The 16,277-nt window shown below is 39.3% G+C and overlaps 1 protein-coding gene across 1 annotated transcript in view; it reads left to right on the top strand.

The window, feature by feature from the left end:
- The window catches only part of ARG1 (arginase 1), a 101,994-nt gene that overhangs the window by 79,144 nt on the left and 6,573 nt on the right, over positions 1–16,277 (top strand). The window lies entirely within an intron of this gene.

Below are 16,277 nucleotides of genomic sequence, written 5' to 3' on the forward strand. Positions count from 1 at the left end.
AGGAAACTAATAGCAGTTGGAATGGCAAGGCTGTAAACCTAAATACTCAACAGTCTCTGGTGCAGACTTCCTAAATTGTCGGCCCGTATTACCTCAGGGGTTAGAACTGTTCTCTCCAGCAGCAATTTTCCCAACAGAGCCTTCTCTTTTGAATCTGTGTTTCCCTCTTTGTATGTCTGTTGTGAATTAGTAATAGTACTTTTAGACCACACTCTGACACCATGTTGGGATGAAGATGAAAGCTTGCTTGATTTTCCCTGCACGTTCTCCTTGCTTAATGCCACCTATTTTTACAGATAGAGCATACAACATCAGTTCTGATTCAGTGCTCTTGATTCTGGGGAGGCACCCAAACCTTTAATCTGGACATGTTTCTACTCCTTTCAGATGTTTCTTAGTTTTATGATGCACAAATATTAAGAGATATGCTGAGGAGCATGGCAAATTTTAAACACCTCCTAAAACACATTTGCCGTAGATCTTAAAGTAACGGCAAAAAGTATGTTCTGCTGAATTGAATCCAGTTACTGAACTTTTCCAATTAAAATAATTTTTACTGGAAAACATAGTGCACACAGAATCAAAGTATTTAAGTAATTTCTTTAGGCAGCAGCAGCAAAAAGACAACAGAGTATCTTCATTCTAACTGGGGGAAGCCTGTGATTCAGTTCAAGATAAAGAGTAAAATACGAAGTCAGAAAGTGGAAAAAGACAAGCACATAAGTTCAGTTCAAGGGCGTTGGGGTGGAGAACACGGGGAAGCCCAATTAAGAGACAGAACCCTCGGGGGAGGTTCCAAAATATTAGCTTTCTTAAAGGTCCTGTAGAACCAGTCTAAAAGTGTCTGGAATACAGAAGTAGCTTGAATCTAAACTGCAGAATAATAGAAATGCTACAAAACTCCCTGTTTTCTGTCCTCCTTGGACAGGACCTCACTGCTATGACGTTACTTTTTACTGCAATCCTGGAGAAACTTTGTCTCAGTTCGATCCCAGTAGCCCTGCCAACCTCTTCAGATGACAGGCCCAGCAACCTGGCCTTAGTGAGTAGGAGGCATCTATCAGTGTGTCTGGGAAAACTAGGGGATTTTCTCTTGGGTCTTTGGGAATCTTCTTGCTGGGCCACCAAGGCTTTCACAAAACCAGTGGTCTACACCTTCTTTCTCTAGGCATACAGTTATTCTGGGTTTCTTTGGAAGAACAGAAGTATGGGTCGGTTTGGGGTTGGGGAGAAGAACGGAGTTTGGGGCTCTGGACATTCAGCTCTGCTTGGCTAAGCATGTGGATCCACCCAAAGAGTGTCTAGAGAGACCTAATTAAAGGACAGAAAGACTAAAGCACATCTTGATTGCAGGGCAATCAAAAGGCAGTCTGGAAGAATGATGTCATTGGGGCGGGGGAGGGGGAGGGAGACTGAGAAAGATTATTATTCAAATGTACTCAGGCTTTTAGCCCATTAGCTGGAAAACCCACTCTTGATTGGATTAGTCAAAAATTGTGAAAAGCCTACCCTGACTGAGAGGCATACTGGATAGGTAGATATGTATGTATTTAGCAACCCAGAGTGATTTAATTAAGTTTAGGCTATTCTTTCATTTTCAAACAAACATATCTTTAAAAATACAGTTAAACAGGATGAGACTTTTTTTTTTTTTTTAGAAAGTACATCTCTTAACTACTAGGACTCAGTCAAAGCAGCAGTTTTATCTTCTTGTTACCTTTTTCCAGAATCAGGATGGGGAAATTTCTTTCTTTGATTCCAAGCCCTGAACTTAAATCCAATATTTATACATATAAAGGAAATCTTCTTCAGAAAAGGGAACTCTGAAACATGAAGGATGGTAGCATACCATTTTTATACAGTGCAGTTAATTATTATGCATCTGTCCCTAGAATCCATAGGATGAAATGCAGTTTAGAAAGTATATTTATCAAAATAAGAAATTAAATTTGGTTTAAATATTAAGACAACTAGCTAATTACAAAAGCTTTTTAGTAGTAGAGTATTTCTAAAGTGGTAGAATACAGCCAGAAGAAAAGATAGGCTAGCATCAGTTGAGGATTTTTAAAAAATATATAAGAATATCTCAACTTGGAGTATTTTGATGGCCCATTGCATTGCTTAGTCTTTTCAGAACTATGACTCTTTTGTTTTACAAGACATCCATCTCTTCTCTCACCATGACAACATGGAGAGATGTGATTCCCAAGAGGAATTTAAAATGATATGCCAAAGCTTTTGAACACTTAACCACTTTGTTTTTAATCTTTTCTTAAGCACCCTCGTTTCAAACATACTCCAGATAGCCAGGATGTATGCTTCAAAGTTGGCAGCAGTGTTGTCAGAGAAGGAAATGCAATTATTTAGGGATATGTGTTTGTGCGTTCAGGCAAAAGTAAGTGATTAAAATAATGCTGCATGGACCCATTAGGTGACTGCAATAACACATGGCTTCTGAGTACAAAATAGGTGGAAATAACTTTGGATATTTGGCTTAGTTGCCACTGAGATAGACCAACCCCGAGTAACTATACAGACAAATGGCTGCCATATTGATCTCTCTTGGGAGAGAAGCCATAGATTTTCCAAGGACATTCCCGTAGTCTCTTTCATCCCATTTTGTTTGTGCCTTCAAGTCAGTCTGGAGTCCTGGTGTCTGCCTGGACCAGTCTCTGCAGTTTTCTTGACAAGATTTTAGAAGTGGCTTGCCATTGCCTGCTTCCTAGGGCTGAGAGAGAGTGACTGGCCCAAGGTCACCCTGCTGACTTTGCATCTAAGGTGGGACTAGAACTCACGGTCTCTTGGTTTCTAGCCTGGTGCTTAACCACTACCCCAAATTGGCTCTCCTTTCATCCCATCCATCCCCCTTATCCATTGTCTTCTCTTTCTTCTACTTCCCTCAATCTTGCTAAGCATGGCTGTCCTTTTTCCCCCCTAATCCATATCTGCTTGCAAACATGCCCAAAGTATGTGAGTTTCACCTTGCTGATCATCTTAAGGGAGCAGTTAGTTTTCATTTCATCCAGAACAGTTTAATTGGTTCTTCTTGCAGTCCATGGTATTCTTAATAATTGTCTCCAAATCCGGAATTTGAAGGAGTCTATCTTTTTCTTGTTCTTTCCCAATGTCCACCTTTCAAAAATATATATTACAACTGAAAAAGTAATTGCTTTAACTATTTTGATCATTGTTGTCATAGAAATGTTCTTATCCTTAATGATATTAAGTTTGTCATTGCCTTCCCTCTTAAGACTGAGTTTTCCCACACACTGTCCATTTTAACTCTCTATCTTTATTTTTGAGTGCAAGGAGACAACCTACCATTTGCTATCAATGTTGAATTCACTGGGCAAGCTGATTGACCTTGTTTTTATCACCTTAATATTTAACAATAGCCCAGATTTTTCACTTTCTGTTTTCATTATCATAATGAAGTTTTCTGAATCTTCTTTAGTCTAAGCTAACAAAACAATGTCATCTGCATATCTCGAATTAGTAATGTTTCTACTTCCCGTTTGAATTCCAAGTATCACCTCTTGCAATATTGCCATTCTTTGTCATAGCTAACGTACAAATCAAAAACTCATACAGGAATAATAAATCTCCTTGTCTCACCCCCCTTCCTTTTTCTGAACCACTGTACTTCTTCAGATCCAGTTCTCACAGCAACTTCTTGCTCCTCAGAAGAATCATCAGGTATTCTGGTGTACTCATGAGCTTTCATTTGTTGCACCTTCTGGCAAGATCTACACAAAGATGGTCTTGTGGCCTTTTTTTTTTTTTTTTGGAAACAAGCCGTTCCATTGCATGCTCATTATCCAAATTAAGTTAGCTATCTGATCTTGTGTCCTTCTGCCTGTTAATCTGGCATTTCTTTTTCCATGCGTTGCTGTAGGTAACATCTTAAGTAGAACTTAGCTTATACGAGGAATTGGAGCAGTAGCTTGCTAATCTTCACATTGGTTTCTTCTTCAGTATACTGGCATCATAAGTAACCAAACTTCCTTGTGATTTTGATTTGGTCGCATCATCACCTCTGTATCTATTTGGGAAGGTTATTCCCCAATGACTAGAGGAGTGCCTTTTGATCTGGGGGGAGGGTTTTCATCATCTGGACCTCAGACATATCTAAATATTCCATCCATATAGTTTTTTTGATAATCATACGGAAGTAACTTGCCATTCTTTTCTTCCAGGTTTGATTTTGGAATTTGTCCTTCTGGGTGGATTGCCTGTAGAACCCCACCTGCCCCTTCAATCTTGCCAGTAAGGGTGACCAAACTGGGGCCTGCATTCCCATTGACATGACTATCAGAGCTTTGAAGCTACGGAGCCCTCCCAAAAGGAGAAGATACTTGGGAATACTTATAAATGAACACCATCAAAGGATGAGATTCTCATTGTTTTAAGACAACACAGAATAAGGATAAGAGATGAAGAAGGTAATGAGGGAGAAAAAGATCCCCGTTAGATTAGCTCAAGAACTAATTTGAACAAAGCTTTGAGAGCTTTTCTTTCTGGAACTCCTGATACAGTTCTGAATATTGCTGACTTTAGGTAAATAAACATTGGTTGCTTACCTTTGTTAGTTGGCCAGTTAAAGTTGTAAGCCTCAGAACAGTTTTTGGTAGCTAAGAAATATTGGCATCCATGAGTAAGTAAACCAAGTTTTTCATTATGTGTGTTTACACATATGAACATGTTTCTACATAATCTGACGCAACTGGTCCAATGGACCACTGACTGATCAGTCAGTGATAATATACTTCTGATGATAGCACTGAGATGTCTCAAAGGCATTTGCTATCTTCTGTAGAAAACAATGCTGGATGAGATGGACCTCTGGCTCAGATGGCAATGTTTATGCTTCCACTTATCACGTTATTTCTTCTAATTGATACACAGTGGGATTTCTCTTGTTTGAAAGCAATGGCTTTAAAGGGGAAATAACTCAATTTTCACAGGATTAAATCCACACTTGCTTGTGATTCATACACAGCTAAGTAGCTGGACAATGCTGTGTTTGGCATGCATGCTGTGAAGTTAAGCAAAAAATTTCCCTACCTGAAATCTCCAGTGCAGATTTCAAGGCATTTATTCTCTTTTAGATTTAAGTGATAAAAACCCATTAGCCTTCTCTAGCTTTCCTCCATCATTTAAATGCAGTCACTTTCCCTGTAGGATGTGCATTAAAGATCCTCTCTGCTATCAGTGTTTCAAATCTATATTAAAATTCTCCAGTGCTCTAGATTCACTCCTGAGACCCACTATCCTATATGTGTTCAAATGGAATGTGATAAAAGTGACAATGGCATGGCAACGTGTTGGAAGGAAAAACAACAATGTGTGATTGGTAAGATTCCAGAAACAGCTCAATCTGCAATTTGAAGGTCTTCTATCCTAATTAACTGAGTGTTTGGTCTTTTTCATATTTTGCTTGCAACCTTTTCAAAATCTTGAATTCATCAGTCTTTTAGACAGGTAAATATGGAAAGCATCCTTGATTTTCTGAAACAATTCCTTGGTTATTTATGTTACATGCGTATAAGATTGCGGTGCTTAATTTTATATTTAGGAAACTCTGTGGGTGATGATAATGTTGGCTTCCTCTTTCTATTTGTCAGATGCTAAAAATGGGCCTCATTGGGAAGAACTGCATCAGTCTGAACACTGCTAGAAAATGAACCAGCCTTGTTCTTTTTCTAGGAATTTGACAGACTAATGTAAACCAAGTCAATTTATTCAAAGCCAAAATGTTCTGAAATGGAAATTCTGTGTTCTACAAGCTTTGTTCCTATCTGAGATTTCCAGTGCTGTGTCCATGGGTGTCTGGCACCTACAACAATGTGCCATGGAACTTATGAATGAGACACTCTCTTCCACCTCAGGTTGTTCTCCAGATGGTGTTGCTATTGCTCTGGTGCCTATTCAAAGTTCACCATCTCCTTGCTCATCTGTGAGGTGGTGAAGCTCTTCCCTTCTGATTGAACTGACTGACTGAACAGCCAGAGGCATTTAGATTGACAGGGAGCAGACCATGGAACAAGGCCAAGCAGTAAGCTGTGCAAAGCAGGGAGGAGAAATGGAAAAGCTGTAACTGGAGCAAAATCTGGAAGCAGAGGAACAGGGCCTTGTGGAGGGTTGGGAATGCAGCTGCAGTTCCCCTTTGTTGTTGGTTCCCTGTGCACAAATGAATCCTCAAGAGCAGCCCCCCCGCCCAAACCTGGACATCTCCAGATTTGTGGATTTCCCAGTTTTCACCTTGCTTGAAATGGCAAGAAACCATACCCATGAATTTGGGCATTAGTTGTACAAGGAGTTTCTGGAGTTGGAAAAATGGGGCTTGGGGGCCACAGATCTACCACCTGCCCTAAATCTTATTGCTGTTGATGGGAATCATCTTTTGAACCTCCATGGTGATTGAGACCTTAAAGTTGGGTTCCTCAACCTTGGCCACTTGAAGATGTGTGGACTTCAACTCCCAGAACTCCCCAGCCAGCATGGCTGGCTGGGGAGTTCTGGGAGTTGAAGTCCACACATCTTCAAGTGGCCAAGGTTGAGGAACATTGCCTTAGAGAAAATGCTACCCTGCATGTTGAATACTCACATCAAAGAAACTCACCTGGTGCCAGCTTTGATCCCTTTTTGGTTCCAGGTGGGGGGGGGAGGGTAGTGGAATATTTGTCATGTACTCCAGGCCAGTCCTTTTATGGCTGCAGTTGGATTTTATCAGTTGGTAATAGCTTTTGCTTTTATTCCTCTCACTGAGTTTATAATTGCATTTTATTGTGGCTGGGTTTTTTTTCCCACTTATGTGCTTCTTGCCTTGAAATCTCTGCACAAAAGGAATGCAAATACATTTACTTAATGGAATACACCATTTTTGTGGTATATCAGCTACAGCAACCATATGTGGAGTGTGAAAAGATCCAAAGGCAAGGGCTATAATTTGAAAGTGGAAAAAATGTATTTCTGGAACATAGAATTTACACTGCACTTTAAATTAAAAGTGAAGAAAACATTTAAGAAATAGTCACATGGCAGGAACAAAAACCACACGGGACATGATTATCTTCATGGATAGAAAGTTTCAAAGTATCGCTTAAAACTGACCTGGTTCCAAATGCTCATTAATCAAGGCATTTGCAAACCTGAGACTAAAAAAAGCAGCTGTCTTCAAGTCCTCTGTTGTCTGCCCTGGCTCCTTGAGGCTGAGAGGATATTTCTCAGCTTTGTTGGCTTTTGGGGAAAATGGCAGAGATTGTGTAGCAAAGTGAAATCACAGTGCAGATGAGATAGCCCTTAAACATGTTGACCCTCATTTAGTTCTTTCTTCTATTCTTACACAATTCTTTCCATTCAGCTGATTTGCAATTCCCCCAGTCATAGTTGGGAAATATGTTTCTGCTGCCTCTCATCATTTTTTATTAGTTTTTCAGTAGAGATTACTTCTGTGTTGTAGATGCTACGTGCACTACAAGATTCACACTTGCCAGAGCATTATCTGTCCATGAAAAAGTTTAAACAACTTCAAGACGGGACAGACCCTTTTCCCTGGGTTTATGATTAGCAGAGGGTATGAGTAGAACCAAGCCCTTTAAGGTGCTGAAAGGAAGGGGTTACATGTGCCAATACCAAATCTGAATCTCTGAACTTTCTGCCTTCATGGTGGGAGAAGAAAGAAGTACTTTATTTGTCCTATAGGAAACAGACTGAAGGCAAGAGCCCAGGAGTAGCTGTCTTCTGATCAAGGAAAGACCAAAGACAAGCAAAGGAGCAAAGAGGGATTCAGTTTCCACTCCAGATGTCCTTAGTGATCATAGGATAAAAGGTGCTCTCTGCATGGGATCACTGAGGGAATGAATATCATTTACCTAAATAATGTATTAGATTCATATCTCAACTTTTATTCAGGAACTCAAGGTGGTATAGACAGTGCTCCCTCTGCCAATTTTCTACACAACAAAAATCTTGTGAAGTAAGCTGGGCTGAGAGAGGGGGACTAGCCCAAAATCACCTGATGAGTTTCCACTCTCCATTTCCAGTCCAGCCTTTGAACCACTATACCACACTGGCTAATGATACTAACAATGAACTGTTTATTGTGGTAACAGGAATACATTTCCACTTCCCTGACCTCACTCCCTCCCAAATAATTTTGCAGCTGTTTGCAAACAGATTCAAGAAATTAATCTCACAAGTGTGGTATATTGGGGAAAGTATTTTGTGAAATTACTCCTCCCTGTTTCTTTGGCATGGTACAGCTGTGTAGTGCTGATGGTTTTACTGAAGGATTGGTGAGGAAAAATTGAGTAGTGGTGTGTACCTCTTTTCCGTAGGTGCATGGTAAATAGAACTCGGTATGATTTTATTTTTTCATGTAACGGTTCAGTACTGTTGTGCAGAATTAAGCAAGCATTTATTTTAACTCACTAAAAAGGCATACTTGGATTATTCTTTGTTCTGCCTTGTTCTTGGTGAGACACCTGTGTAAAGTAGGATGATCTTTCTCATTTTCAATCCAATTAACCCTTAGAAATGGCTACCCCTTAATTTTGAGGTGGTTTCATCACTACCTATCACTACCAAGTATAAGCAAAGACTCCTTGGCTTGATGGTCTCATTCTTGGCAGGAGGGCAAAGCATTCCAAGATGACAGACTTTCCTCCTCCTCCTTGGAAAATCCCGCGAGATGAAACCTTTGGAAACAGGTGCCCTTAATTATGGCTCAGAGCCTGTATGTTACTCAGAAAGCGCCATGGGATGGAGTCTCCCTGCAGGGCTAACTCAGAGGGTGCTGCACATTTGCTGGCTTTGAAGGGGTCCACCTGCCATAATCTTTCTGGGGTGCCCTGGCTGGTAGAAGGGGCAGAGGTCTTTCTTTCTTTTATTGTCTTCTTGAATATTATTGCTGTCTTGTGTTAATATTCTTTTATTGCTGTGCTGGCTTATCTTATATTCCTGTATATTCTTTGATTAGTGTCTAATATGATGTGATTATGTTATTTTGTTATATTGCCTTGGGAAAAAACCTTAAGTACTCATATTGGTGTGGTCACTGCTCCCAAATCCAAAAGAATCTGTAGAATGGGTGGCCCAACCCTGCTGGTCTGGGGACAGAGTGATACAACCTGACAGCCTGGTCATTTCTTTTTTGGGGTATTCCTCTTTTTTTCAAGAAGGTGGCTATAAAACAATATATGAGTACAGTGATAGAGTAAGCTCAACATATGTAAGCCTTTTCTTACAGTATAACTGTAAGTTGGCTTCATGATAATTAGAGAGGCTCCAGCCTAACAGCCACAGTATGAACCTCTTTGTGACTTTTAATTATTAATTAATGCTTAAATGCTTGCATTCATGTTGGAAATCTAACCATTTTCTTCTTTCAGCTGAGTTTTCCACATGCAGAGCCTTTGAGCTGTCACATGAAAAAGCAAAACTCTGTGTATTGATTTATCTCTTGTTTGTAGAACACACAGATGTCACTTGTTAAAAGAGCTGCTGTACGGCTGTGAGAAAGGTTGATATGAGCTTGTCATTAACTGTATTTTGGAGAATAAACTGTCTGCCCAGATCAGTTGTAAACTTTGATCTCTTTCCCTGAGTTCTAGAACTAGTTCAGTCATCTACTATTTTTGTGAGAGAAAAATTATAAGAACAATTATAAAAAAACAATAATGCTGCATAGTTTAATTTGGAAACTAACTTAAATGGTAGGAACCTCATCATCAAGAAGTGGTTTAATAGGCATATACCACATAGATGCTGGCCATAGGATATTTTACCATAGAGCAGATGCCCAATGGAATCCCTTCTGTGGGCTGGCTCGTGAGTTCACCATCTGATAATTGTGCACAAAGATGAGTATACTTCACTTCACACACTGTGCTTTGCAACTCAGTGAACACTCAGAGAGAAATTATGCAGTTAATACATGCCTGAATTAGCTGAATGCCTCTACAATTCTGTAGAGATTAATAACATTTGCATCAGAGAATTAGACTAAGATTAATGTTGTTGGCATAATATTGATTTTCTAAACTCAACAGGGAAAAGATCTACCATCTTTCACTGCAGAACAAACATCTGTCTCTTCTTTGGAGAGAAGTGTTTGCAATAGTGACTACATCATATGATAAGGGCTTTGAATTCACAACCTTTCTCAATCACCTGAGTAATAATGACCTACAATGATGCTGCTGAACAAGAAGTGATGTGTCATAGCCCTGATCACTTGACTGACAGCTACAAAGGTTCATCTTCCCATCACCTGACAAGGGAATAGTAGACTCTTCTGATTATGAAACAGGGTAAAAGAAGTAGATTGAATGAATTCATCAGGATTTACTTCTTATATACTGTAGGTTTAGGCTACATACATAATCCCAAAATTAAAATCATAGCCAACATTGCAATTGGTATAGTTTCGATAAACGTTACTTTGCTTGTAAACAGAGTTTTTGGTCAGCAGTTTTATGTTGCAGAATTAAAATTGTTCAGTTATAAAAACCACACAGAATATGATGAGTGAAAATGTGGCCTGGCTTATACAAAACACTAAGCCAAAATTTTTGTTTCTAGCTTAGTATGTTGTACGAACCCAACCAATGTAGCTTGTTAATCATGTTTGTGACTGACTGTATTTATAAACCCAACTAGTTATGGTTTATTTACTAAAGCATGGCTAATCCATTAATTGTTAATCCAAATTACATTTCCCATTAGTCTGTTTTCCATACTGAATTATCTTTTCCAGATGACCTGGGGTTGTTCTCCACATTAAATGATAGATTTGAAAGTACGTCAGAAGTAAAGAATTACAACAATATTAAAATCAGATGTCCTATCTCATTTTAAGTTATATTCAAAATAATTTAAACAATAATATACGACCTTGCACATTTTTTGAAAACATTGCTTTGGAACATATAGGAAGATGTAGAAAACACTTTTCCAAAGGTTCAAGTAGCCCAATCTTTTCCAGACTTGAGCAGCTGCTTTGGAAGTCAATTCAGGCAGTTGTTGCCCGCACTTGTGTGCACAGCCCCAAAGGATGTAAAATTTAGCCCAGCATTTCAGAAGGAAAGAATCAGTGCCATCCCATCCCAAGCATCCATAGGCAGCAATGGGTGGAGGTGACTGGCATCTGTCATTCACTGTTCAGAAATTTGCAAGACAAAGGATCACTTTGGAAAATCATTCAAAAAGTAGATGTGTTGTATCTTAATATACCCTCCCCTCCTATATAAATTAGAGGTAGCTACATCTTCAAAAAGTGTCTATTGTGGATAGTTGAATTTTAAAACCATACATTTAGGGCAAGTTGCCTACAAGGTTTTGTGTATCAGGGAGACTTGTGAATTAAAACAGGTTTTCTATTGTTAGCTTTGGGTTTCTTGAGGGAATAATACGTGAAACCTGCAGCATGGAAATTTTGTAGTTGATTCATCCATACATGATAGCTGTGCAAAACCCAGAAATCATCAGGAAACAAACCAAAAACGAATTATAACATCGCTCTTGATAGACAAGTGCATTTATTAGGACATAAATATTCATTATTGGGACAAGCAGCAGCACCATGTGCAACCCCTTTGCTCAGTAGGTGGAGAACGAGGGGGAAAGACCTCATTCACACCCCAGTATATATGAAAAATCTAAGGAGGCACAGAGAAGTGTGTCTGGCATAATCCATCCTGGAGATCTCAGAGGGAGAATAAGAGTCTCAAGAATAAGGCTGCAATTGGCATAACAGGTGATCCCTTTTCTAAAGGACAGTAATCTGCACTGATTTCTGTTGTAAAGTCTTTAAAACAGAGTTTTTGTACCATTGAAACTGTTCTTGAGAGAGTGTTTGATGAAGTTAACTGCTTTGTAAAATAATGGAAATACACAATTCTAATAGAATGATGGTCATAGTTAGCAGAATAAATGTCTCATGAAGAAAATGTTACTGGTCTATGACTGTAATAAAAATGATTGATTGATTGATTGATTGATTGATTGAAGAAAATGTGAGAACAATTCCATGCTTGGTTTCTGCAGCAAAGAGTTAAGCATGAATTTTTGCATTTCTGTACCACTTTTATTTTGTAGACCAACTCCAAACCCTCACTCTGAGGAAAGGTTAAAAAGAGTGTGTAACACCCCTTTTGTGTTTCTGACCTTTCTTCTTTCTCCCCTTCACAGGATTGCAGGCACTTATTTGGAACTCCAATGTTACGAACAAATGCCACCTTTAAAAAGAAGTAAATGTCAGGGCTTAGAAGTTTGCTTAATTCCTGTCCTGTCAACAATTGGAGCCTGTTTCTTTTCTACACTCAGATATTTAAGCCTGATTTGCTTGTGACTAACCAGATAGATTTATGTGTGGGGACCTGTTCTATCTCTGTTGTTACTCATATCCTGAAGGCATCTGCAGGGAAAGATTTTACAAATTCCTATAGTCTAGAGCAATTTTATCATAACCAGACAACATCTTAACTTAAGGTTTGCATTCTCATCAATATTAATAGGCTCAGAGCATACAGTGCCAACACACTTCTGAGAAAAAGATTTATCATTTGAATGTTAATAAGTAGGCATGGTTTAATTATACTGGAGAGCTTTCATTTGTGTGCCAGTTGAGAACATCTTTTCAGAATCTATTAATGCTGTGATACTCTCTGAATTGCATTGGGGTGCCATAGTGTAGGCCAGCTTTCCCCCAGTCTTTGGCCATCTAGAAGTGTTCTAGAAAAATCCTCGCTATCATAAGCCAGCATGTCCAGTTATTTGGGGATGGTGAGAATTGCAGTCTAGTACTTCTGGAGGCACCAGGTTGGGGATATAACTATTGTGAACTGACCGATCGTGTTAGATTAGAAAATAAATAATTGATAAAAATTTCTACTGTTATAATGTTGGCCCTGGAAAGCATATCGTTGTCCTGCTTTAGACCGCTGGTGGTTTTTGAGTATCTGCTTAGTAGTGGATAATTTTTTGGGATGTTATTATTTTTTTTATTAGATGTTGATTCTGCCTTTCATTTAGGTGTAAACGGTGGTATACATGACTCTCCCTCTTTTTTTCACCTCAAAACAACAACCTGTGAGATAGGTTGGGCTGAGAGAGAGTTTGACCCAAAGTTACCTGGGGAACTTCCATGGCTGAGGGGGGACTAGAACCTGGGTTTCCATTTCTTAGTCCAGTTTCTTAACCAGTTGAATGGAGGCTAGGAAGAGATGAAAAGCGATCCCAGGCAATGTGATCTAGTGCAAATTAAATGTAGATTGATTCCTCACTCATAGGATTGTAATGTTACTGATAAATCCATTCTTGGTCCAATCTGCCTCTGGATTTGCATTTGGCCACTGGAAAAGATTAGTCTGTAGTTGCATGCAAAGAAATAAGTACAAATAAACTTCAGGGATATATTAGCAAGATGCTCAGTAAGTGTTTTCAACAACACATTAAGCTAAAAAGCCCGATGATTATGTGCAGTGGCTGCTGTTTTACCCCGGTGGGTTAACTGAGCCATAATCTTCAACCTAGAGTGAGATGATACACTCATTTAAAAAAATGAAATGGCTTAGCTTGATTTGGAGCCCTGATTCTCACTTTAAACAGGGCTACCAGATCTGGGCTATCAAAACCCAAGCAGCCATTAGATGGTGGACAAGAGATTCAGAAAATTCTAACTCTTTGCTACCATCTAGTGGTCATCTAAAGTATGAAGCCTGGATTAATTGAATATAAACAAGAAGAGATAAACAAAACAAAGTGATAAAGAAACAAAGAAATAAAACAAAAGGAAAAATCATACAGGGCATATATCCACAGATGCATGTATAAAACTTAAAACTTATATATAAGCATTTCAATAAATGGTGAGACTGTTCAGTAATTGGGGCCGTATCCGTGTCCTGCCAATGCTGAAGAATAACCCTTTTAGGTAACACTTGGGCAGTAAGAATTTACTTACTTTGTCCAGATATCCATTTCCATGCAACAGGAGCATAGTTCAAAGAATAGGGACATCTGAGAATAACAAGTCTGGTCTAAAAGCTGAGCCAGTAGATGCAATGACTTCCCCCGAAAGACTATGGTAGCCCTATCTAAAAGACGTACTTGTGATGGAATGGAATTATGAAGGCCAAACTCAGGGAGGAAAACATGCTCTTTCGTCTCCTGAGGAGCGAGGGAGAGAGAAGAGGATGAGGCTGGCACCTCCCTGAGGAATTCACACTGTTGTGACTGGCTGACTTTGGGAACTGGGGTTTCAGTCTGGGAAGATTCTTGCTAGAGATTGTAGCTAATAAACATTGCTGGACTGAATTTACATGGTCTCTTGGAGTTCCTTGGGCTAGGCCTGACATTACTGGATCACTGACCACAACAAGGTCTGTCATTGCACCTCTTGGAAATGAGTTTTTCTTGCCAGAAAAACCACGTTCTGTGTACCAGCAGAACGCCTGAAAGTCAGGATTGGAGTTCACATTCATGAATCTGCTCCTTCATTGTCTCAAAATAGGTTGGCTTGTGGTATTAATTTCAATCCACTGGAAGCTATTATAAATTCTATGGGAGTTTCATAGTTTCCAAGCTCCAAACATTGTTGGCCTGATATTTTTTATTGTCCCTCCCTAATAAAAATTAAAGTAACTTGTAATGTGTTCCTATAACAATAAATAGAACATGGAACCAATTATGTACATGAGCCCTGTTAGAGGATACCAAGCTTTTGTGACAGAAATTGGCAGAAACCAAATGAACTTATCAATCCTTTAGTGTAGTGGTTAAAGTCCTGGCCTAGAAACCAGGAGACCTGGGTCCTCCTTCTCCCTCAGGCGTGGAACTCGCTAGGTGATTTCTGGCCCAAGGGCAATCATTCCTTCTTACTCCAATCCAGGATACCCAGGATATAAATATAATAAACAAACCTAATACCAGTGGTCCCCAGGCATTTTAGGACAAGATCTGGGATTGCTTACCCCTCTGCAGTTCCTGAAAGTGACTTCAAAGTGTCTTTTTGCTGCAATTATTCTTTTTAAATTTGCAATCATCTGCAAGTCCAATCATTATCTTCAGTGGCTTATGATTACTAGGAATGATCCGAGCAGATCTTTCTCTCTTGGGGGTGTTTTTCTAATCTTCAAGTGGGCCAGAATTTTGACTTGAACATAGAAGACTAAGGAAGGCATTTTGGCCTTGACATTAGGACTACCATGTGTGGGCTGCAAGAATCCAGATGATCACTAGATGGCAGCAAAGAGTAAGAGTTTTCTGCATCCCTTTTCTGCCATCTCCTGATCATCTGGAATTCTGGAGACTGCATGTCATAGTAAAGCAGTTAGGCATGGTATCTCTGGTCTGGAAAGCAGCCATGGTTTCACTATCAAACCATTGCCCTCTGAAGAAGCACAATCCACCCATATCCAGTTGCAGCAAGTGGGAATCTGGTAGCCAAGAGCGGAAGAAAGAGCTTTCCATTAGATGCAAGAACCTTGACTAAGAATGAGGGTTAATGGCAATGTAACACTCACTTCTTTACCTTAAATCTGATGTTATCCCCTGCCCCCCAAATTTCTCATTATATTACCTGCTTCAAGGGGCCCATGCCACGGATTTGTTTGATAGGAAGCCTTTGTTTCTTTTCTTGATTGCTGCCAATTGTTATCACTCAGAAATCAGTCTGTGAGTCATCGGCAGCAGTTGCCATCCAAATAAGCTTTTTGTATGAGTGCGCAGTTAGGCTTTTTGTTTTGAATCTTGGACAGCAGAACGTGATGACTTCCAGCAAGGCCAAAGGGATTTCTTCCACCACAGCAGGACAAATGGATCAGTTGGCTTCATGATCCAAGAACATAGTTTTGCATATAGCTTAGATTTCTAAAAATGAGGTGTTAGAATTATATAAATTTGACTTGTAACAAAATGTTGCAATGTAAATGCTCTTGTCTAATATCTTAGTCATTCAGGACAGTGTTTCTCTCAGTCCAACCCCCTACAGGGTTGTTGTTGAGGCGAAAATTAGAGGAGGGAACATTATGTACGCTGCCTTGAGTTGTTTCAACTAAAGGCAGGATTTAAATGTAATGAAACCCTAAACCTTTCAAATCTTTAATTTTTTAAAAATAATGGAATATGTTTCACCCTTTCCTTTTTCAAAAGATCATCGGTGGTGGGGAAGAAATTGAAATAAATAATTTAATGATATTCATTGTTTTTCTTCCCATGAATGCACTGATTAAAAATTTTAAAGGGATGTATGTGTTCAGATGTAAAGGTATATT

The sequence above is a fragment of the Python bivittatus genome, unplaced genomic scaffold (genome assembly GCF_059951505.1).
Source record: "Python bivittatus isolate LINGU-HERP-01145 unplaced genomic scaffold, Pbiv_v1 ctg000020_np1212, whole genome shotgun sequence".
Taxonomy (NCBI): domain Eukaryota; kingdom Metazoa; phylum Chordata; class Lepidosauria; order Squamata; family Pythonidae; genus Python; species Python bivittatus.